At 44.2% G+C, this 25446-nt stretch overlaps 1 long non-coding RNA gene across 2 annotated transcripts; it reads left to right on the top strand.

The window, feature by feature from the left end:
• The first annotated feature begins 602 nt into the window (after positions 1–602).
• Positions 603–15068, top strand: LOC113625588 (uncharacterized). Of its 2 annotated transcripts, none has more exons than XR_003434737.1 (3): positions 603–710; positions 10998–11073; positions 12395–12661. It is a non-coding gene; the product is annotated as an uncharacterized LOC113625588 (long non-coding RNA). The 2 variants fall into 2 exon arrangements; XR_003434738.1 differs by lacking the exon at positions 603–710 and adding an exon at positions 14144–15068 and having other exon boundaries at positions 8932–11073; positions 12395–13649.
• Positions 15069–25446: the final 10378 nt, after the last annotated feature.

Below are 25446 nucleotides of genomic sequence, written 5' to 3'. Positions count from 1 at the left end.
GAAAAATAAAACTATAATTGAAACAACTGCAACAACGTAAAATAAAACCACCACAGAAAAAAAGAAAAAAAAAAGTGTGTGTGGGGGGGAACAACCCAAAAGGATAGAACAATAAGAAAGTATAAAGAATAAAATAAAATTAGAAAAATAAAAGATTTATTAGGAAAAATAAAAATATTAAAAAATCAACAATAATGAATCTACAAGGTAAAACAGAACCCCAATCTAAAAGAGGAATAAAGGGCTTCCCTGGTGGCGCAGTGGTTGAGAGTCTGCCTGCTGATGCAGGGGACACGGGTTCGTGCCCCGGTCTGGGAGGATCCCACATGCCGCTGAGCGGCTGGGTCCGTGAGCCATGGCCGCTGAGCCTGTGCGTCCGGAGCCTGTGCTCCGCAACGGGAGAGGCCACGGCAGTGAGAGGACCGCGCACCGCAAAAAAAAAAAAAAAAAGTGTAAAAGAGGAAAAAAGAAAAGAGGAAAAAGAAGTCTTGGCTATGGGGGTGGAGTTTAGGGGGGTGGAACTTAGGGGTGGGGTTTTGGGTGGGGCGGGACCTAGGCTGGTGGGGGCGTGATGTTTGAGTGTGGGGCGGGGCCTAGGTGGGGTGACGTTCAAGCGTGGTGCGGGCCTCTGCTTAGGACCGGAGGGGGGAAGGGGAGAGGCAGCACGTGGAAAGGAGCGCCTCTCCAGTGTGGAGTTCGGGAGTCTGGGGGTAAGGCCCTGCCTGAGGGTGTGTGGGTGGGGCTTAGGCCCAGAGCCTTGGAGGGGGTTTCAGAGGGGGTCTCTGAGTGTAGAGGTGGGGCCCTAAGGGGGGGTTAGGGGCGGGGCTTGGGCTCTGCACGGCAGGAGGGAGGCTCCGAGGGCAGAGGATTAGGCCTATGAGCCCAACAGGCTCTCCGGTGCCTAAGTGGACAGGGAAAGCGCTGGCCCTGTTCCCTTCCATTCCTTTGCTCCCCTCCCCCCATCTCCCCCAGGGTCTCCCCCGTCGCCGCTGGACCCCTAACCGTGGGTGGGTCCTGCTGGCTGTAGGAACTTCTCCCATCCCCCAGCCACCCCTCAGGGGCGCCAGTCCCGTTCCACCTCCACTTGTCCTCCCCCTTCACTTCTCCCACACCCTACCGTCCTACCTGGTCGCTGGGGGTTCCTCCCGTCCCCTTAGATGTCCATGGTCCCCCACCGGTACCTGGTAGGTGCCCTAGTTGTGAGGAGACGCAAATTCCATGTCCTCCTAGCTTGCCATCTTGACCCCGCCCCTACCTCCATGCTTTGTGTCTGCTGTTCCCTCCCCTGGAAAGCCTTTCTTCTCCTGGCTCACCTGGACATTCCAACTCACTTGTCAAGGTACCAGCTACACAACCTTCCTTAACTGCCTCTGACAAAATTAATTATTCCTTCTCTGTGTTCCACGGCCCTTGGTACAAACCTTATTCAGCACTTGGCTGCATTGTTTTGTTTTCCTATCTGCCTTCATTCGAAGGCAGCTTAGTCATCGTGGTATTCCCCCATGGCCCCATGGGAGGGAGGAGCTCTACACCTGTTTGTGAAATTAGCGCATTTCCTGTCTCACGTTACACGTGCTCTCTCTTGTCCTTCTCTGCCAGAGATATGCCAAGAGACCGAGAGGAGAGAGCCTACCTAGATTAGACAGCAGTACTCACAAACACCTCAAAAGCTCTTTTGTATGTCCAGGAAAAGCTTCCTTCCAGAACCCATGTGGCAAAGCACATTGAAGCAAGCTCTAGCAGACACGGGAAAAGTCTACCTTTTACCCTCAGAGAGGCTGTGCTTGGAAAACCCGTGTTGATTTTCAACTTGAGTGTTAGTCACCCGTAAAATGCTGCCGGAAGTCTCTCTGGGGCCGGCCCAAATCGCAGATCGTGTGCAGCTTGTTTTCTAAACTGTGCTTTGTTAAAATAGCAATTCCCAGTTTGCCTCAGGTGTGGAGTTTAGGTTCATGGTTCACTGGATATTTTAGGAAAATACGAGCAAACATTCCAGTCCCCGAATTCCCTGCCCTACGCTATGTGAGGCTTAGGTTGTCTGTTCGTGTGGCTGAGATTTTTCAGAGAAGAGATTGCTGATAATGGCCGTTCCACCTCCCGGCCCTCTCCCAAAAGAACCATGTGTAAGTGCTCTGTGGATTTGAATGTCCACAAAACATCACTCTCCAGGGTGAGCCTGGAAGTGAGGTTGGGGGACTTTGGAGCCCCCGACAGAACCAGAGCCCTGGGCCCACGTTAGAGATAAGGCCACACTTGGCCTTTTTCTGGGAGATCTAGCCAGATTGAAAGAACAAATGAATGCATGAATGAAGGAATGAACAAAGGAATCCTTCCTCATAATTTGAAAACCCAACTCTATATTTAATGGTATTTTCCCCTCTCATCAACCTTCTCCCTACTCTCCGCTCTAGAGGTTCACCCCCTTGCTTTTGAGCACTGACTTGGTGAAGTCACTCACCAGTATTTACTTGGCCAGATTGACCTTCAGTGTCAGACAGTAAAAAAGACCACCAGTGACCATTGTCCAGGACCAGAGGCTGAATGACTTTCCGATGAATTCTAGCCGGAAGGCTTTTGAAACAAAAGTAGGAGGAAAAGGTCAAGGAATGATGGTATAAAAATATCTTCATTCCCTTCATTGGAGAAAATGACATCTAGGTTGGCTGTCACTCTTCATCAGCCAGGTGTGTGTGCTGGAGGTCATGTTGACGGAATGGTCTGGGTGCTGGCGAGATGTTGGGGAAACAGCAAGGTGGTGAAAGGGGGAGGGGTTTGGCGGAGTTCTGGCTCTGGCAAAGGTGAAGAAAATAAATCACAGTCATGGAAAGGAGCTGCTCCAACTCCATGTCATCAGGTGGATAGCCAAGGGAGTCTCGGAGAATGAGGTCCTCGCGTCTGCCTGGGCAGGTATTGGTGACACCACTTGTCAGACCCTTCAGGAATTAAAGAGTGTACGTTAAGCTAAAACAGCTGTTCTTAGAAGTGCACATCCAATTTAGTTACATAAATCAATTAACGATTATTATATAGAACAGAGAAAAATGTTGTAGGAATGAACAGCTGTGGTTTGGGGTATGCTACCCCACAGACGGGGGTAGCAGCTACCTACCGCCTGTCAACTCAGTCAGTCAGTGGAATCAAACTTCTTTAGACTGCTTCTTGAGGAGCTCGGAAACTCATGCCATCTTGGGGGGTTTCTCACCCTGATCACAAGACAGGAACGGGCAAGTTCTCTTTACTGGCTGTACCCTGGGATGGAGGTGGAAGTTCTCAGAAGGCACAATTGTATTATGGGGCCAATCAAACACCCATATAATGGAGTACAGAAAGCCACACCCCTTATCTCACTTGATCCTCACTGGGTCCTTTTGAGGGTAGGCAGGGCGTTGTTCATTCATTCATTCAACATTTACTAAGCAACATGTGTCCAGCTCTGTGTTAGGGATTAAGAATGTAATAAGACAGACCCAGGCTTTAAGATGCTCAGAGCATAGTAAGAATATTAGCCATGATACCACAGTGTGAAAACATGGGTCTAGAGGTACACGTAGGACGCTATGAGAACACATCAGACAGGTACTGGATTCAGCCTTGGAGAGAAATTCAGGCAGGCTTGAGTTGATCTTGAAGGATGAATAGGAGTGAGTCAAATTACAAGGTGGCAGGGGGTGGGGTTTGGATTCCAGGAAGTGGGAATAACATTTATAAAGATATAGAGGCATGGGCTTCCCTGGTGGCGCAGTGGTTGAGAGTCCGCCTGCCGATGCAGGGGACACGGGTTCATGCCCCGGTCCGGGAAGATCCCACATGCCGCGGAGTGGCTGGGACCGTGAGCCATGGCCGCTGAGCCTGCATGTCCGGAGCCTGTGCTCCGCAATGGGAGAGGCCACGGCAGTGAGAGACCCGCGTACTGCCAAAAAAAAAAAAAAAAAAAAGATACAGAGGCATGAAAAAAATACAGTGACAGGGAAGCAACAGGTATTTCAGTATGACAGGAATAAAATTGGTGAGATTCTAGTAGGAAATAAAGTTGGAGAAATAGAAAGGGGTCATATCATCAAAGACCTTGTGTATAATACTAATTTTTTTTTTACTTTATTCCTAAGTAACGAGGAGCAATTGAATATGTTTTTCTTTTTAAATGAACTTTATTAAGGTACATTTAAAATACAATAAGACACACCCATTTTATTTTTTTCTTCCGTTTTATTGAGATACAATTGACATGCAGCACTGTAAAAATTTGAGGTGTATAGCATAATGATTTGACTTACATACATCAGAAAATGATTATCACAATAAATTTAGTGAACATCCATCATCTCATATAGTTACCAAATAAAAGAAACAGAAATAAAAAAGTTTTCCCTGTTATGAGAACCCTTAGGGTTTACCCTCTTCACAATGTTCATATATAACATACAACAGTGTTCATTATATTCATCATGTTGTACATTACATCCCTAGTACTTATTTATCTTAGAACTGGAAGTTTGTACCTTTTGACTGCCTTCATCCAATCCCCCCTCCCACCATCCCCACCTCTGGTAACCACAAATCTGACCTCTCTTTTTTATTTTTAATTTAATTTAATTAATTAATTTATTTATTTTTGGCCGCCTGGCTTATGGGATCTCAGTTTTCTGACTAGAGATTGAACCCTGGGCCATGGCAGTGAAAGCCCAGAATCCTAACCACTAGGCCACCAGGGAACTCCCTGATGTCTTTTTCAATGAGTTCGTTTGTTTGTTTGTTTCTGAAGCATAATTGACCTATAACACTATGTTACTTCCTTTTACGCAGCACAGTGATTTGGCATTTCTACACATTTCAAAATGATCAGCACAATAAGTCTAGTTACAATATGTCACCATACAAAGATATTACATGGTTATTGACCATATTCCCCACACTGTACATTTCATACGCGTGACTCATTTATTGTGCACCTGGAAGTTTCTACCTCTTAATCTCCCTCACCTATTTCTTTCCTCCCCCTAACCCCCTCCCTTCGGGCAACCATCTGTGTGTATTCTGTATCTATAACTCTGTTTTTGTTTTGTTATGCTTGTTCATTTGTTTTTTAGATTCCACAGGTAAGTGAAACCATACAGCATTTGTCTTTCTCTGTCTGACTTATTTTCCCTAGCATAATACCTTCTAGGTTCATTCATGTCACAAATGGCAAGATCTCATTCTTTTTATATAATATTTCATTATATATCGTTATCCATTCATCTATTGATGGGCATTTGGCCTAGTGTGTGATCTGTCCTGGAGAATGTTCCATGTATATTTGAAAAGAATGTGTATTCTGTTACTTTAGGATAGAATGTTCTATTAATATTAAGCCATTTTGTTTTAATGTGTCATTTAAGTCCTGTGTTTCTTTGTTGCTTTTCTGTCTGGATGACCTATCCATTGATGTAAGTGGGGTGTTAAAGACCCCTACTATTATCGTATTACTGTCAGTTTCTCCCTTTATGTCTGTTAATATTTGTTTTATGTATTTAGGTGCTCCTATGTTGGGTGCTTGTATGTTTACAATTGTTATACCTTCTTTTTGGATTGATCCTTTAATCATTATGTAATGTCTTTGTCTCTCTTTACAGTCTATTTTGTCTGACATAAGTATTGCTAACCTGGTTTTCTTTTCATTTCTATTTGCATGGAATACCTTTTTCCATCCTCTTACTTTCAGGCTGTGTGTCTTTAGATCTGAAGTGAGTGTCTTGTTGGCAGCATGTATATGGGTCTCGCTTTTGTATCCATTCAGCCACTCTGTGTCTTTTGATTGGAGCATATAGGCCATTTACATTTAAAGGGATTATTGATAGGTATGTACTTATTGCCATTTTGTTAATTGTTTTGGGGATGATTTTCTTCTTTTGTTCTCTTCCCTTGTGATTTGAAGACTACCTTTAGTGTTATGTTTGGATTCCTTTCTTTATTCTGTGTGTATATCTACTACAGATTTTTGGTTTGTGGTTACTGTAAGGTTTATGTATAGCCATATATATGATTAGTTTAAGTTGCTGATCTCTTAAGTTCAAACACCTTTTGATAATCCTGCATTTTTATACCCCTGCTCCCACTCCACATTTACGGTTTCTGACATATTTTCCATCTTTTTGTTTTGTGTATCCCTTAACTACTTACTGTGGATGTAGATGATTTTACTGCTTTTGTCTTGTAACCTTCCTACTAGCTTTAAACATGGTTGATTCACTACTTAACTGTATATTTGCCTTTACCATTGAGCTTTTTCCTTTTGTCATTTTCATGTTTCTATTTGTGGCCTTTTCTTTTCGCTTAGAGAAGTCCCTTTAACATTTCTTGTAAAGTGGTGGTGCTGAACTCTTTTATCTTTTGCTTGTCTGTAAAACCTTTGGTCGCTCCATCAGATCTGAATGAAAGCCTTGCTGAGTAGAGCATCCTTGGTTGCAGGTTTTTCCCTTTCTAAAATACACCCATTTTAAGTGTGTAGTTTGGTGAGTTTTGACAGACATATATACCTGTGTAACTACTGCCCCAATAAAGATAATAGTACATTTTTCCATCTACCCCAAAAGCTTCCTGTGCTCCTCTGCAGTGCCCTCCTCCATTCCCAGCTCGAGGTAGCCACTTATCTGTTTTCAGTCATAATAGATTAATTCTGCCTATGCTAAAATTTCATATTGATAGAATCATACAGTATGCTCTCTTTTATCTCAGTATGTCTTTGAAATTCATCCATGTTCTTGGGTGTATCAAAAGTTCATTCCTTTTTATTGCTAGGTAGTATTCCATTGTATGAGTGTATCACAATTTGTTTATCCATTCATCTGTTGACAGGTATTTGGGTTTCCGGTTTTGAACTATTGTAAGGTTGCTATAATCATTCATGTACAAATCTTTTTGTAGACGTGAGTCTCTAGTTCTCTTGGGTAAATAACCATACAAATATATGATAAGCACATGAAAAGATGTTTAGTGTCATTAATCATAAAGAAATGTAAATTAAAACCACAACAGGATACTAGTAAATACCTATTAGCTTGCCTAAAATTAAAAGACTGACCATAACAAGTGCTGACGAAGATGTGGAGGAACTGGACCTCTCAGACACTGCTAACGTGAAAATAAAATGGTCCATCCGCTTTGGAAAATGGTCTGGCCGTTTCTTATATACATAAACATTAACTAAGCAGTCCCACCCCTGAGTTTTTAACCGTTGAATCATTTTAAGCAGGGTAGCAATATGAAGAGATTTTATGTTTAAAGGAATACTCTAATGGCATTAAGGATGATAGATTCTGTATGTTTAAATAGTCTTCACAAACATTAATTTTTATTGATGAAAAATCGTCTGTCATGTTTTAATACTATACGTGGGTAATCATTTCCTTAGTGTGAATAGTTAGGTAACATTAAATATTTCATTACTGACTATAATTCCTAATAAACATAAGTGTTGTTTCTGCTGAATTCATTCCTTAAAATGAGCTCCTAGGATCAGAATCACTGAGTCAATATTCTTAAAAATCTTTATGCTTTTTGCTGCTAAGTGACATTCTGACTAAGGATTATACCAGTCAACAACAGGTTATATATTACTAGTTATTTTTCATAGATCAGGAAAGAGAAGCTCAGATAGATTATGTGAATTAGCTAACATAGGTGGAAAAAGGTACAGCAGTATTTTGAGCCTGTGTCCTTGATCCCTCCCTAGTCTTGGGTTTCCTTATTTTTCTGTTCACACTTGTGCTAACTCAGAACTTTATCTGGAGAACCCCTATTCTGTGCCATAGACTCCTCTAGCGTTAGGAGTACAATGAAAACGCATAGTTCCTGTTTCCACAGAGCTTATGGGCTAGTGACATTTCCAGATTCCTTCCTCTCTATCTGGAGAAAATCTCGAGCCAACAGACTGAACGACAAAAGGAGAAAGAGAAAAAGTGTTCAAGTCATATAATGGGTCACAGCTCAGGTACTCATTTTTGACCCAGCTTCCAGGACCATGTCAAGAGACACGAGGGAATTGCATCTTCTGTTGTGCCATTACTTGGTTGGGCCAGTCATGTGGGTGGAGGTCTGGAATGAAGAAACCCACCTCAGTGGGGATTAACTACAGATATTCAGCGTGAGTTTAAGAAGGAGAGAGTATACAGAAGCACTCAGTGGGGGGAATGACAGGTTGCAGCAATAACGGGGGAGTCTGACAGAGGCATCTGAATTGAGTGCATTTTATTGTGAATGACTCACATTTCTTGAGTTCTTTCTGCGTGGTTGGCATTGTTCTAGGTACTGGAAGAAAGTAGAAGTGAAAAGCTCTGGGGGCTGGAGATCAAAACGTTCCAGGAAACGTCTGGCACAAAGCAATGCAGGTGAGGTAGGAGGCGGAGTGCAGAGGTGGTGGTGTTTCATTTGCGTGTGCTCCAGCTCCCTCCCTCCCTCCTTCTGGGGGCCCCTTTCCTATGTCCTCTCCCAACATGCACCCCCTGGGCCTCCAGACACCAAGCGAGCACTGTTGTGTTGTCCCAGCCCTTTGCAGAGGCACCTTGCCCAGGCCTGCACACCTACTTTGGGATCGAACCGCAAATACCTACAGATATCAGCCAGGTCAACCTAGTGAGTAAAGAAAGATGTCGTGGGGAGCCAGTGGTAGGGGCTGCAGAGAACTGGCCAGCTTCTTGTCCATCTCAACAGGGCAGCTACTGCTTCAGGTGACTGAAGCTAGTCATACTAATGAAACAGGGCATCGCAAGACGGCCCAAGGTTCCAGGAGTAGGGGAAAACCAGTTTTCATCTCAAATTTTATTATGTTTAAATATTGGAAATCCAGTTAATTTAACCTTTTGTGTTACAGTTTACATTGGCCAAAATAAAATAAGAGTTTAGACTGGATTCCACCGGGAGCCTCTCGTCTGCGCTTCTGTCCTAGGCGATGCCACAATCCTTTTTCTTTCTCTCTCTAAGCCTGTCTCTCAATCCTGGGAGGTTACTGCTCAACTAATTAATTTCCAAGGGTGATAATGGCTTAATAGCAATCAATTTCCTTTCGTCTTCAAAGGCATGATCTGGAGGTACTGAAACTGATGGGGAAAATTGAGGCTTCATGGGAGGTGCAAGTGATGAGTAGGTGGGCGGGCCCTTTTTGTCCCAGCTCTCATCAGACCATTTGGGAAGTCTGTGGGCTCTGACCATGTCTAGGGTCAGCGCCCTCTTCAAGGGTTCTGGGGACACTCCATGATTCTTTATGAGTGGGTTCACTTGGGTCTGGGGCTTGGAATGGAGAAGGAAGGCTCTAGGGCATGGTGCCTATGGAAAGACAAGGGCGACTCGGAACTCCTCTCTGTGCAGCTCGGGTTTAGCACTAAGGCCCTACCTGCATAATGCAATGTGGTAGCCACTAGTCACACATAGCTATTTACATTTAAATTAATTAAAATCAAATCAAATCTAGGTCCTCAGTTGCACTAGCCACATTTCACGTGCTCAATAGCCACTTTAGCTGGAAGCTACCATATTAGACACTGCAGATATGGAACGTTTCCATCATCATAGAAAGTTCTATTAGACAGTGCTGCTGGACCACCTGCCTCATGGGGAAACAGGCATGGGAGTCAGGAGAACTGAGTTTTGGTCCTAACGCAGCCATTCATTGGCTCTGTGACCTTGGGCAAATTATTTAATTCCTCTGGCTCTCTTTCTTTATTGATAAAATGGAAATGATAACATTTTCCACAAGATTCCCTTGAGCATTAAAGGAAAAGACAAACATATTGGCACTATAGTGATTAATAATGTTGCCCCCCAGGCAGAATGTTGTCCTGCTCGAGGGGCAGAGCTGAGCTGAGGAGGAACATTTTCTCCCCTCACTGTGGTCTCCAGTCTGGTTCTAGGATCTTACTGTATTAGTTTTGCTTATTATCATAAGCTCAGAAAGATCCCCTAGGTGCATGTAGGCAGGGAGGATAAGCAGGAAGGAAGAACCAGGCTGCCGCAAGACTTGTGTAGAGCACAGTCTGCATGACTGTCCCGGGTGGCCTGAGGGAGATTCAGTCTTGAGCATGCACCTGGGAACGATGAACAAAGGAGAATCTGAGGGGTCAAGCAGGTCTGGTTAACAGTGGACATGGGTGATGCTGGAAAGCAACAGGGGACTAGATCTAGTGCTTGGCATGTAGTAGGTGCTCAAGAAATACCTGCGGAATGAATGAATGTGCAAAGCACACAGAAGGTAAAGGCCAACAGTCAGCTTCTGGTGACCCTGGCTGGCTTCTGTGATGGTTTCCCATAGGTATAAAGCCTTGAGTTAATGGAGAAGGGGGGGCAGTGGAGGGTGGGATTCGCTTTCAAATAGGATGCAGTAAATACAGGGGAAGTATAACAGCCTCTATTTATTGGCCGTCTACTATGTTCCAAGGGTTCTGCATGTTTATCTCTACTCCTTGCAAATACTCTGCAAGGTACATGTCTTTATTACCATTTTAAAGAAGAGCGGGTTGCCCAGAGTCACCTGGCTTTGTGCGAGCATCCGAGATTCAAACCTAAAGTCCACTTCTTTCCTGCAAAGTCAAATTACTCTTAAACAGGTAACGTGTTCTCTCTGAGGAGGCCTGCGTTGTCGGAGCTTTAATGCGAGAAGTCGCAACAATGTCTGCTCTTCAGGTGGACTTCTGACTAATGCTCTCTTTGGTTTGGCCCGGTTGGTAGACGTACACGAGTATTTCACAGCACTTTACCATCTGTGCCTTGAACATACAACAGCAGTGAAGTTATTTCTCTCAGTTGAAAATGGAGAACTGCAGCACCAGGAAGTTATATGACTTGTTCGAGAGCCTAAGAGAGCAAGTCGCTGATGGAGTGTATATGGAAATGAGGACATTCAGGAGACTGTTCGGGGAACTGAAATGGATCTGTGACACGTCACTGTGTGTATCTATTGCTAAGTTATGGAATTATTTAATGCTTTTTGCTTCTTCCGCCTCAGTGCTTTTAATTGTGTATTCCAGAATGCAACAAAATAACGCCAGAAGACTGTGCACCACATAGAACACAAGTGTCAATCACAGGCCATTCTGCTTGGAGGTTGGTTTGTCTTGTGCAAAGGGAGTGTCCGGTCATCAGACCCTATCTGTTACCCATGTTTCTACTAATACCTTTGTGGATGTTCTACTTACAAGAGTCTCTACATGGTTCAGGGCGTGTGGAGGAGCGAGCAGTCAGAAAGAGGCCAGGGGAGTCTTTCAACCAAGGTCCTTCCTGGACTTTTCCTTTTACATTTACCACTTAGGTGATGTCTTTCATTTGTGGATATAGCCACATTCCCTCATGTTGCAGTGAGGACAGACCTGGGGGTCTAGTGGTCCTGGACAGGGTCTTCTAGGTGTGGGGTGCCCAGTTCTGTTCTGGGAGTTGTTGGAAGGCACCCTGGAAGAAAGAGAAGAGAAGGAAAATGGAAATCAATCAGAGCAAGTGATAGTTGCCCTGAGGCAGCGTTCTTCAAAATGGGTTACACAGACACTGGTTCCGTGAGCTGCTCTGTGATAAAAGGATTCTGATTCAAAGATTTCAGGGATGTGGCATATTATATCACCCACGTGGAGCTTCACAATTCAAATTGGCATATTAAAGCTTACAAAAAGCCTTTCAGAAAAGAAATTCATTTCTTTTCATTTAATAGAGTTCTTCTAAAATTTACTGGAGTGGGGAACCCCATCTCTCCACCCCCTGTGCCCAACACATCTCTTAGTATCCCAGGAAAGCACTTAGCATTGAAGGAAGATGAAGATACAGGAGAAGACGAATCTACTGCCTAAAAGAACGTATGCGCCCTCTTTCATTGTCTGTTGCTCAAATTAGTAAATCCCAAACTCCATTTAGTAAATCTTCAAGGTATCAGGAAGCTCACAAAACATTATTAAAACTTGGAGAGGTGCATTCACGTTGACTGGAAAACCCCCCAGCGCCATATGCAATGTTTAGCAGGAAGCAAAGGGCCATAGGACTATCCTCCCTGAGTCCTGCTCATTGAGTCATGTCCTCAAAGAATTCTTGCTGACTCCTCTCTAGAGGTTGGTCTCCTTCTATATTCTCATAGAACCTGCTCTTTCTTTCAGAGAACTCATCTATTTTGTAACTAGGCATTCATTAGCATTGGTTTATGGCTTCCACGGGCCTAAAAACTGCAAGAGAACGGGGACCTGCACACAATTAGTGTTCTATAAATTTTTGCCAAAAAATTTTATTAAATCCATTAGAGATCATGATAAATTCACCTTCCTTGAAACTCATTATACCAGACACACTTTACCCTCTAGGCAAAAATCTGTATTAGATTCCTAGGGCTTCCATAATAAATAACCATACACTTCATGGCTTAAAATAACAGAAACTTACTCTCTCACAGTTCTGGAGGCTAGAAGTCTGAAATCAAGGCAAGGTTGGTTCCTCCTGGAGGGTCTGAGGGAGAATCTCTTCTATGCCGCTCTCCTGACTTCTGGTGGCTCCTGGCAATCCTTGGTGTTCCTTGACTTGTGGCTGCATCACTCCGATCTCTGTCTACATCTTCACAAGACCTTTTTATCTCTGTGTGTCTGATCAAAGATGCCTGTATGAAACATTGGAATCCTTCATACATAGCAAAAGCCTAAATAAAATGTATTTTTGTACCACCCTGTCCTACTTTCCTGCCAACAAATATACACCCACACCCTCCTGCCTTTTCTCACAAACCTTCTATGTTTTCTAAAAACTTGGGGCTTACACATCTTACTATCATTAATTCTGTCAACAGGAGTTTGTTGGACAGCCTTGAAGGAGTGGTAAGATTTTCCCAGGTGGAGAAGACAGAGAGGTATTTCAGGCGGCAAAACCATAAGGAATAGAAGTTTGATCCAGGTGAGGAAGACAGAGTATTTTCCCTCTCTCCTTTCTTTCATATTTTTCACTTTCCTTGTACCACCAAGCCACAGAGTTCACAAACTGTACATCGTACAACTTGTCCTCAGCTCCAGAAGTGCCAGGTTGGTTCGGCTGGAACTGTAGACAAGACACTTCCTGTGGAAGAGGCGGTTAGGCTGTGGGCAGGAAACAGGGACAGTTAACAGAGAAGACCTAGAATTTCTACCTTCAGTCTGGGAAATTGCCTCTTGAATGAACTATATGAGGACTATGAAATCTTGGATGGTTTCTGTCCTTGAAAAAAGTAAGGCTGAATGTAACTTCGATTGGGAACTTTAGTTCTGCTCTAAGCTTTGCTTCGTTTGGGGGTAAGTTGAGAGCAGAAGTTCTTATCTGGCCAACTGCTACTTCATACAGGATCTGAGGTCCTTGTAAGAGGACCAGATGCCCCTGTGGTCTATGATCTCTAAAAGACGGAACTAGAAGAATATCCTTCCCCTACTTTTAACAAACTGTAGAGCTCATGGCTTACTTTATGAATTAACATCTCAGGTGAATATATTGACGGAGCTTGGGATGTGTTCTAGCTTTGCGTGATGAAGCAGGGAACTATTTGGACCCATGGTCACCTGTTGGGCTAGGATTCCTCATGAAGGCCCTCCTCTTTGTGACTTTCTTGTATATAAATCTTCGTCTTCCCTCCCTACCCCAACCCAAAATAGATGCAGTTATAGAGTAACACCACCAGGCAGACATACCTGGTAAGTATTATGTATTCTTATTATCCCAAATGACTTGAGAAGAGGAACTGAAGGCATAATGATTTTCCATCAATATACCAAGAAGAAGAATGAGGGATGGGACAGAGTTTGGTCCTTTCTTGGTTAAAAGGAAGGAGAGAGGTGGTATGTCTGAAATAATTCATTTTTTCCATCTACTGCCTTTACAAAAAGCAAAATATTAACCTACAGATAAGGAAGAGCTTGAGGAAAACAAATGAAATGCTGAGGCATTATCCTGATGAATGCCCAAAACACACTCCACCCGAAGAAGAAATATTCCCAAGAATTTTGTGAGGAAAGAGGAAGGAGCAATGCAGTAATGTCATTATCCATGTCTGTGGAGACAGGAAATATTTTTTGAAAATTAAATTTCGAACAGATAGTGATGAGGTTGATATTGAGACACTTGAACACAGAAAACTCTGATGAGTTTCAAAATTTTGTTTTCTAATATTCATCTCCTTTTCTTCTAGGAAGGAAAAATTGATGAACTTCAGAATTAAATTCAAAGGATATAGTACTTGGTGTGCTGGAAGTATTCACTGGCAAATATGTCAGACCCTAACATAGATTGGTCTGACATATTTCCATGGGAAAAACATCACATCTTTTCTATTCTTTCAAATCGGGCACGTGAAATGCATTTCATTAAACATGATGCATTAGGGGGCCCTCAGCTCACATATTTTATTTAGCAAAAAGGCACAATACACCTTTCTCTCCTAATGTCTGTTTGCTTTGAGAAATCTTTTTGCCCTTCATGCACACCTAAGAAGCACATCTCCAAGGTACATAAATTTCCAGACTATGTTTTCAACCAGGTGAATTGCAAAATCGATCAGTCAGTCCTTCCAACCCAGAAGAGAAATTGTCATTGGAAAGTTCCATTCCCAAGGCTGGATCTTAGCATTGAGGCAGACCTGGATGGGGAAGGAGGGTGGGCTTCTGTTGGGACAAGTGATGGGAGCTTTGGGAGTCTTCCACTCTGTGATTGATGAAACCCCCTCATCTGAGATAATACTCCTTTGGCCAGATGTGCTGAATTCTGGGATTGCACAGGGTGAGTGCTAATGGGAGTCAAGTCAAAGACAGCGGTCAAGGAGAAACGAGAGGAGAGAGGATATTTCCAGATGAGACTTGAAATGAGATCATGAGTTGATGTGGCGAAGACAGTCAGGATGGCCGTTCCAGATGACAGGAGCTGCAGAAGATGTCACCACATGTTTGTCTTTAGGAAGAGAGAAAGCTTAGAGGGGCAGGAACACCAAGTATTAAAAGTACTACATGCAACACAGAACATTGTTTTAAAATCTGAGGACTTCCCTAGCAGTCCAGTGGTTAAGATTCCATGCTTCCACTGCAGGCGGTGCAGGTTCGACCCCTGGTCAGGGAACTAAGATCCCATATGTCGTGTTGTGCAGCCAAAAAAAAAATAGATAAATAAATAAATAAATAGATAAATAAATAAATCTGAAAATACTACAAGAATACAGATTTCATTTTAAATGGATTTGCTGACATGATTTTCAAAAGTAATTTTACATGGTAGAGTGGTTGAATTGTGGTCCCTCCAAAAAAGATATGTCCACATCCTAGTACCCGGAACCTGTGGATGTGAACTGATTTGGAAAAAGCATCTTTGCAGATGTTTAATTAAGTTAAAGATCTTTCAATGAGTTTATCCTAGATTACCTGTGTGGGCCCTAAGTCCAGTGACAATTGTCCTCATAAGAGACAAAAGAGAAGACGCAGACACACAGAGGGAAGAAGTCCTCGTGAAGATGGAAGCAGAGATCGGAGTGATGCAGCCACAAGCTGATGAACGCCTGGAGCCATCAGAAGCTGGAAGAGGCAAGGAAGGATTTTCTCTGCAAGATTTCAGAGGGAGTGTGCTCTTGATTTTGGTCTTCTGGCCTCCAGAGCTACCAGGGAATGAAGTTTTCTGTTGTAAGCCGCCGAGTTTGTGGCCATCTGTTACGGCAGCGCCAGCAAACAAATACGGGTGGTTATGGCAGGGTCTTAGCATCGAGGCAGACCTGGTTTTCAATTGTGGTCCCTCCCCTTCCTGACCTTTTGAAAGGCCCTTCTCTAAATATAGCTTCAGCACCTGTGAAATTGGTAAGGCAATAGTATCTACCTGATAGGTTGTGGGGAGAAAGGGAATCAATGTGTGGAAAGGATGGAACACAGGGGATGTCATATAGTAGATGCTCAGTAATGGCAACTGACATTATTATAGTGATGAATATCTTCCTTACTCCAAACCTCTTGCACTGGTGCTGACACATAACCCACTTAGGCTGGTTAAGATGCCATTCTCTCTCAGTTCCAAACACACACTCCTGTCCTCTGCTATGTTGGGCTGGGTCTGGGCCTCTGCTAACCACACGTCTCCTCTGCCAATTAGTGACACTACAGGGAGATCTGGTGTTGCAAGGAGGGGAGAAGGACTTGCTCTTTGTGTTTGCTCCCTTTTTCTGTCAGTATTGCCCCAGCAGTGACCTTTCAACCGGAAGCAGCTGTGGTTCCAATTGGTTGCTGTTTCCAGCCTCTTTCAGTACTTCTGGAAGCAACCCCATCACTTGTGCTCTGAGGTAACAGCACCAGTGGGGCAGTGCTCCCTCCTCAGAAGCCTGAGTCATAGCTCCCAGGGACCCTTCTGCAAGCTTCTAGGGTCTGAGGACTCCAGCCTCCTCTCTGTTCCTTTAGCCCTAGATGTTTCCTTTGCTACTACCTACATTTACAAGCTTCTGTTACTTAGGGTTCCCTGTTTGCCTTTCTAGTTCCTCAATACCTGTTTCACCAATTCTCCATATTAAATTCCCTCTGTTAAAATCACTGGTGAAGCTTCTGTTTTCTGACTGTACCTGCGGGATACAGCACTCTTTGTGGGTTTCACGGTTTGCTGTATGTGTAGGAAAGGGTTGGTACAGCTGACCCAGCACTGAATTGAAACCAGAAAGACTTAGTTTCACATCCTGGCTCCTTTACTTTCCAGCTGAGACATCTTGGCCAAAATACTTGGCTTCTTTGAGAGTCCAATTTTCTTATTTGTGAAATGGGGTTAATCATGTTTATCTTGTAGGGTTATATATGATTGAATGAGATAATGTCTAAAAAGTGCCTGGCACCTAACAGATATTCAACAAATGTTGGCTATCATGTTATATGTGTTAGAAATATATCTTCGCATCTGTATATCTCTTACAGGTTCCTTTGCTTTTTACCGTTGAGCATATGAGCTCCTCTGGGCAAGTCTGGACTCTCTTACTTCAGCTTTCTTGGTTCATTTAGGGTGTTTGTTTTAGATGAGAAGACTGCAGTTCTGTTGTATTAATTAGCTTGATCCCCAACTGATTTAAGAATGAGGAAGTGATAGTTGTGAGTGTGAAAAGAGTTGGATTTACATTGTGCAACGAATTAGGATGAAAAACAAGCCCCCTGTTGGGAAGCGCCACTGGGACACTTTTGACAGCCTGGTACTCACCACGGCTCACTCAGGGCTCTTTCTCACATGCATGTGCTCCTGACTTTTAGAAGCCCGTCCAGTAAGAGGTCGTGACATTCCTGGGGGTGGCAGAATGTGAATTAAAAATTCAATGAATAAAATCTGACCCGGACTGTTTGCGTAAGACTTAGTCAAAACTCAATTGAAGCCACTCCCAAGGTTAAAAACTATTTCAATGCCAAAGAACAAGGTCTGCAAACCGCCAAATATTCTCTGGCCACCTGCTGTAGGTAAGGCAGCATTCTGGAGGGGCTGTCAGAATTAAAGGCAAATGAAAACTGTGATCTTGGCTGGTGTGGGGTTTCCAGTATAATGGGGGAGACCAAACTGAGAGGTCCAAACACAAATATAACATTTGCATATGTGATTCCTCTAGCTTTTAGAATTTTCTGGAACTCCCAGAAAGATTCCTGAGCTGGCAGGTGCAGGGCCTGGGGCATAGGAACCACCACTGAAAAGTATTTTTCAAAGTCTAGTGGAAATTATTAATCCCATTCTCTCTTCCTACCCACCTCCAGCTGACCCCAGTGCCCTGATACTGCTGCTAGCCACAGAAGGCTCCGTCCATCCACTTGGCTCCCAATTAATTCCCCTCCCCCACCATCAGTGTATCATCCCTTCTCTCTCAGGACCCTGCTTTCTTTATATGAGAACATTCCATCAGTCAGCTGTATAAACCATGTATAAAACCAGACACTGGGCTAGGCCTGTTGACACAAAGGCACACGTGAACCATAGATCTTGGCCTCAAGGAGTTTATAGTCTCAGCAGGGGACACAGACAGGTGAACAAAGTGTATATTAAATGCGCAATGATTTGGGGTCCTAGGACGATGAAACACGAAGAGGGTGTGGGCATTCTAACAAAGACGTGATGAGAAAAAGTTTCATAGATACTTCAAAATGGGTAGAAACACAATGCTGTTAATTGTAGGGAATCTGAATCTGGAGAGTGAGGAAAAGGGAATCGCAGGCACTATGGCGAAAGAGAGGATGGGCAAACAAAATGGTGAGCTCTCAAAATACAGACGCATGGCAGGTTCTCACTTCAGAGGATTGAGAAGGAGAAAGGCCAGGCTAGTGGTGAAGGGGACAGTTTGGCAGACAGCAAAGGAGAAAGGGTCCTTGCTTTTTTTTTAGAGGATTCTTGTTTGAGCTAACTTCGTTTCACACCTCACAGCCTGGTCCCTGACATTCCGATCAGGTGTTTGGCACTGTCTCCTTAATGTCTGTTTGCCACAGACTTATCCACTATCATGTCATGATTCTTGGAATGGAGTCACATTTGAAAAAAGTGTTTAGAAGATGCAACCAGGCTTCATACCTCTCTTACCAGCTAGGACTCTGATGAAAAGTCTACTGTGCTCCCCCTCGCCTTCCATCCCAGGAATCAAGTCCTAAAAACATCCCCTGGGTATCTGTTGCAACCTGGTTTCATGCTAGTCACCATGGGGAGGGGAGTAGCTAGTGCTTTTTGAAAAACATTTACTGTTTTCCAAGCACCGCGCTAGCTGCTTCGAAGGCAAAAAAAATAGGGCACAGTCCCTTCCATGAAGAGCTTGCAATTTTTGTTGGGGAGTCAGACTTAAACATGGATTTTCACATACTATAGTCATGGCCAAGGGAGCCCTTTGCCCAATCTGGAGCTTCTGGGAAGGCTTCAAGAAGTGGTTGAGGCTAAGATGAGTGTTGAAAAGTGAGTAAAGGGTAGTTATGCCAAAAACAATGATGGACCAAAAATTCCAGGCTAAGGAAAAAGCAACAGCACAGAAACTTGAAACAACAGAACGCATATTAGGAGATACAAATGCTTTAGCACAATTAGAGCATAAAGTGTGAGACGGGGGGAGCAGAAGAGGAAATAGGAGGGTAGAGGCTGGTTCATACGGGACCCAGTAGGCCAAGCAAAGAACTTTATTCTGTCACGTTGGGAAGCCATAGGGTGGTTTCATGTTGCAGGTGACGTGGTTGGATGTTGAACTGCAGAATAGAAGATGGATCCAGGCAAGAGGTTTCAGGACTGGGAGCAGGGAGTCAGTTAGGAGTCTTGTTCAATAGTCCAGGCAAGAGACGCTAAGCTCCCGAGCTAGGAAAAGGGCGGTAGATGAGGTGGGAGGAGGGGACAAGTCTAAGGGCCATTTAGGAAACAAAAGAAGCAATTGGGTTCAGTGATGGATTGGCTAAAGTGGGAGAGATAAAGGAGGAGGCCTGGTGACTTAGGCTGAGGCTGGGCTGAATGGGTGCCTGAGGCTTTGATGGGCTGGGACTGGGAATACAAGAGGGAGAACAGAATATTTCGAGGAAGTGGGGGAAGGCTGTGAGTTCAGCTGTGATGGCTTGAATATGGAGGGCTTCGAGGGCCTGAAAAAGGGAGTTGGCCGCATAATCTGAAACTCCTAAGAGAGGTGGAGTGACCCGTGAGCATCATCACCATATGGGTGAGAAAGGCCCCTGTGACGGTGACTGGAATCACCCGTGAAGAGAAAAACCGGAACTAGAAAGAAGACCAACACATTTCCCTTTCCCCGGAGGGACTCTACATTCTACTGGGGGAGATAAGACTTGTACACAAATAACTAGAATACAAGGAACCATGTAATAATTCCTGCCATTACAGCGACTGCATTTTCCAGGTCAAATGTGGGACCATGTGGTCTCATCAAGGTGTGACCACAGACACAGATTTTGAAGGAGAGTTGTGTCAGAAGTCCAGTTGCCTTAGTTGTAATAGAGGTATAAACAGAAGTGCTTTTTTTTTTTTTTTTTTTTTGCGGTACACGGGCCTCTCACTGTTGTGGCCTCTCCCTTTGCGGAGCACAGGCTCCGGACGCACAGGCTCAGTGGCCACGGCTCACGGGCCCAGCCGCTCCGTGACACGTGGGATCTTCCCGGACCGGGGCACGAACCCGCGTCCCCCGCATCGGCAGGCGGACTCTCAACCACTGCGCCACCAGGGAAGCCCAGAAGTGCTTTTAAAGAGCAGAGTAAGCAGCCATAAAAAAGAACAAAATGCTGCCACTTGCAGTAACGTGGAAGGACTTGGAGGGCATTACGCTAAGTCAGACAGAGAATGACAAACACTGTATGATATCACTTATATGTGGAATCTAAAAAATACAACAAACTAGTGAATATAACAAAAAAGAAGCAGACTCCCAGATACAGAGAACAAACTAGTGGTTACCAGTGAGGACAGGGAAGGGGGGAGGGGAAATATAGGGGTAGAGGAGTGAAATGTACAAGCTATTACGTATAAAATAAGCTGCAAGGATATATTGTACAACACGGGGAATGTAGCCAATATTTTATAATAACTATAAATGGAGCATAACCTTTAAAAATGGTGAAACACTACATGGTACACCTGTAACTTATGTAATATTGTACAGCAACTATAGTTCAACTGAAAAATAATAAAGTGCAGAGTAAGAAGAAATTTATGCAGAAAGAGGAATTTGAGTTAATCCCTGAGAGTGGACTTGGGAAATCTCAGCTCTATCTATACTAAAAGTTGTTTTCTTTGAATATTGTGTCACCCCAGAGCCACCAAGAAAAGGGTTGGCCCCAGTGGAAGAATAAATTGCGTCCTGCAGCAAGCATGGACTGGCCACAGTCTTTAGAGAAGATATGTTTGGGCCCTGGGTTCTCTTTTGGACTCCCGGGTTCTGGTAATTTGTACAGCATCATCCTTTTTCACCCTGTGTCAATCAATGAACACACACCTAAATGGAGACAATGAATGAATTCCATTCTTTACCAGTGTGGTAGGGTCTTAGTTATGTTCAACTTGGAATTCAGAGTTTGTTTATCTGCAGAATAAATGGCTTATTGACCAGCCAAAACCCCACCCCCCATATCTGTTTCATGAATTGTTTTGTGTGAGGTTTTTTTTTTCCCTCTGAAAGGTAATGGAGGAAGTTTAGTGCGTGCACTTCTTAGAGAGCGATGAGAGATATATGAATGGTAGAGAAATGCAACAATGTCTGTCTCCTCTGCTTGTATTCTAAACCTCAATTTGTTATTATGAGCAATTTGAAATCGTCAAAAAGTTTCAAGAATGGTGCGCCATATACCTGCCCTTCACTTAGATTCACTAATATTAGCATAACACTTCCTCTCTCTCTCTCCCTCCCTCTCTCTCTCTCTCTCTCTGTCTCTGTGTGTAGCACACACAGGTGTTTTATTTTTTGCTAAACCACTTGAGAGTTAGTTGTAGGCATCATGAACTTTCGTCTCCAAATACTTATCGTTCTTTGTAAGTACAATACAACCTTTACATTCAGAAATTTAAAGTTCATACAACACTTTTATATAATATGTAGCTCACAGTCAAATTTCCTCCATGTTCCCGCTAAGGTCTTTTATGGCTTTTCCATCCTTTTTTAAATCCTAGGACCTAATGCAGGACCATCCATTGGCTTTGGTTGTCATGTCTCTTTGGTCCCATTTACTCTCGAACAGTTTCCCGAACCTTTTATGGTTTTCCATCACGTGGAGATTTTTGAAGGGTCCAGGCCTGGTGCTTTACAAATCCTCAATGTGGATTTTCCTGATTGTTTCCTCATGGTTAGGTTCCGGTTAGGCATTTGGGTCAGACCGGTTTTTGAGCTCCCGAGTCAGGGTCACCTGGCCTGGGCAAGGGAGCTCTTCCTGGTCAGGTACATCTCAGCCTGCCTCCAGCATCCTGAGAACAAAACAGCCTTGGTATGGCGGCCGGTGCCAGAGCTCTGCAGTCTGGTTGTGACCAGGGTCAGTGGCACAGAGCAGACCTGGGGATGGTGGCTTGGAGCAGCTGTCAGGGACTTCAAAAGCCTGGAAAGAGGCTTAGAAGGGGAGTCGGGGTGCTTACCAGAGAGCAGAAGCACCCTTGAAGTGGATGCGTCTGTAAAAGGTACAAGCCTCCTCTGGGGTTCCAGAAACTCGGGACTGGTGTTCTTCAGAGTGGAGGTTTCTGGATTGTTGCTACGCTTCCTGATTCAGTAGTGGGGTAGAATTCAATTGTCAAGTGAATGTTAGTGGTTTATAATCTGCAAAGGAGGAGAAGGTACGACTTAGCAGATGGGAAACGAATGAATAATTGGAAGAAAGTACTAAGATTTTCATTTTCCCGAGAGAAGGGACTGCTGTGGTGGAGGAAGGGCTGGAAATGTATTACAGTCAGAGATCCTAGGCGAACTTATTTTTAGGAGAATTTTTGTCATTAGAGGTTCAGGACAAAACAGGAAAGGCGCACTTGTATTTCCTTCTAGAAGAGAGATTTCCTGTTCCTGAGATTTCCATTCACCATTTTGAGAGACATGTAGGAGGCAAAGAGCATGCCCTTCTGTGCCCACCAGGTCATCTGTCTGCCCTCCTTCCTCCTGACATTTTACCGGGAGTGCTGTGTGCATTGGTTGCTTCCCGGATTTAGAAGGAAATAAAAATGGAGACCAGGCTCGCTGGGGAACAATGAGGAGGGAATACTCGCTGTTTCGTGGAGCTGGGCCTCTCCGGGATCACCAGGGGAGGCAGAGCCGGGCTTGGCTTCTGGATTGCAGAGCCTTTTGATCTTAAAGCAGCCCTTTGGTCCCAGACATCATTCAGGCCAGGGGGGATGTAGCTGGTGGTTTGGGTAATCATGTGTTAATTCCTAAAATCAAATCCTACCTTGCGGCCATTAAAATGGTGAACAAAATGCTTCAAAGCAGCAAATTATTTTCTGTTGAATTTATTTTTTTTAATAAAGCGATGATGCCTTCTCCTTGTAAAGCATTTTACCAATTACAAAATATTTTCACAAATCGTGTGTGGCCCTCACATCAGTTTCACAATATAGGTCAAAGGAGGAAGCAGCCCGTCCTGGAATCTGGGGCTTCTGTTAGGGCTCTCAGCCCAGGGCTCAATCCTCTGCCCTTTGCTTTCTCCTCTCAGCAGGTAGGTACCATCTAAGATGTTTGCTAAGGGAGCCGACTCCTCTAGCTTTCACCCTTCAGCCTCCTATGAGTTCTTTCTTCCACTTGGTACCAGGTCTGCATGGAGACGTGACCTCGCTCGGCACCAGGGAAAAGCCCAGGCCTCCTTGGGCAGCTGTTGACCCCGAGGGAAGAAGCCGCCTCGGAGGTTTTCCCCTCTTGTGAAACATAAGTCCTCATGTGATGTGGGAGAGGCACACCCGATCTTCTCATGAGACCGCTTGGGAGGAATGAATATGCCCCACAAATGTGGCCGATAGAACGTAGATCCCTATTAAGGTGAGCTTCTGCCTGGCCTCTGAGTCTGGGGTGATGGATTTCAGAAGGTCAGCAGGCTGTAGACACTACCTGCCAGATTTCTGTGGGGTGTGTGCTTGTGTGTGTGTGTGTGTGTTTATATGTGTATGTGTGTGTGTGTCCCCACTCAGGCAGCTATTGGGGGGTAGCACTCTAAGTGATCATCCATAAGTGATAGCACATTTCCTGTGTCACGCACAGGAAAGATGTCGTGATGGGAAGACATATCCTCCTGCAATTTCAGCTAACTTTGGGGTGACTTGGTCACTTACAAGGGAGGTATCTTCCACTGAAGTCTTTGTGAAATCCCTGAACTGGGAGGCTGGTGAGGAAAGAGCTGCAGCTCCATGGCGGGGTCCTTCTGAGGTCACAGCAGGATATTTCCACAGTAAAGTGAAGTCCTGTGGCTGGCTGCTGAGAATGACACGTTAGGACCCACCCCACCTAATTCTCCTCCGGGAGCTGAATCAAACATCATTGTCTACGCACATGTTTACACGTTCTTGCAGAGGATGTTCTGGCGTCCCGCCCATTACAATCTGTCATCCATGAAGCTTTGTGTCCATGCCTGGAAGCAGAAAGCATATGAAATTGTACACTGGAGGAAAAACAGCACCAAATCTCAGAGGCGCATTCTCTTCAGGCTCCAAAGGAGATTGGGAAATCTGAACAATTTAGAGGTCAGTATGGTAGACCCAGAAGGCCCAGCCAATGCAGTAAAAAAAAAAAAACAAGGCACAGCCATGTTCGGGGCAGTACTATTCACAAATTCACACTCGCACACTAGCCAAAAGGTGGAAGCCACTCAAATGCCCACCCGTGGACATGAATGAATAGATAAACAAAATGTACTGTGTATATATATTATTCAGCTATGAAAAGGAAGGACATTATGACATATACTACAATGTGGATGAACCTTGAAGACGTTATGCTAAGTGAAATAAGCTAATCACAAAAGGACAAATGCATATGAGCCCACTTATGTGAGGTACCGAGTGTAGTCAAACTCATAGAGACAGAAAGTAGAACAGTGGTCGCCAGAGGCTGGGAGGAGGGGGAAATGGAAAGTTGTTTAATGGGAGCAGAGTTTCAGTTCTGCAAGATGACATTCTGGAGACGTTGCACAACGATGTGAAGGTACTTAACACATCTGAACGGTAGACCGGAAAATAGTTAAGATGCTCGATTTTGTTATGTGTATTTTACCACAAATAAAACAACAACAACAGAAGAAACAAACAAAAATAAGGCACGATAAGCCCATTGTATAACAACGGAGCTTTGTTAGGTGGTTGCTTGAACCTCCTGGAGACGCAGCCACGTGTGGCTAGCCAGGGAATGGGGTCAAAAGAGGTGACGATCTCAGCTGGGAGGGAAGCTGCCCTGGGGGAGGATTTTTTGAGGAGAGAGTTGAAACGAATGTTCTCTGCCCTTTGCCTTCCTGGGAGTTCTTCCCTCCATCCATAACTTCCGGAGGAGAACTCAGTGTGAAGGTATCCGCCTCCAATCTCTGTGTTTTACTCTAAAGAGTGACAATGTCCTGGGCAGGGAACTGCTATCTCATCAAGATTCCTGGAGACTGGGGTGGGTTTATCTTTCCTTGGACACAAAGTGTGATCAGACTGGTCGGACAGATAGGGAAATGTCGCCTGGGTTGGTGGTTGATCTAACAGAATGTTTCTCAAACCAGAATCCATAGGTTCTCTATGCAAATTTTAGAATTTATCGTAGTCTAACTTTTATGATATAAAAATAATTTAAAATTATACATTTAATTGAATAGTTGGAGCATCAGGACGCTCAACTTCTCACTAGTTTGCTGGCGTAATTCCAGGACCCACATTTAGAATTTTGTCATCACTCCAGGGAAGGGCAAGTGACATCTTGAAGCTTGGCACGCATGGAGGTATAGCACCAAATTAAACTGAGGAAAGGGGTGGGAGAATTGAGTCATCCCACAGCACGGGCCTGCCACACTCAAAAATGCCAATATCATGACAACACCACCCTCGTATTTG

Source organism: Aethalodelphis obliquidens, unplaced genomic scaffold (assembly GCF_003676395.1).
Source record: "Aethalodelphis obliquidens isolate GAN/ISIS:26980383/991018 unplaced genomic scaffold, ASM367639v1 scaffold16, whole genome shotgun sequence".
NCBI lineage: Eukaryota > Metazoa > Chordata > Mammalia > Artiodactyla > Delphinidae > Aethalodelphis > Aethalodelphis obliquidens.
The sequence above is the reverse complement of the archived record's forward strand: the minus strand, read 5'-3'. Positions and strand labels throughout refer to the sequence as shown.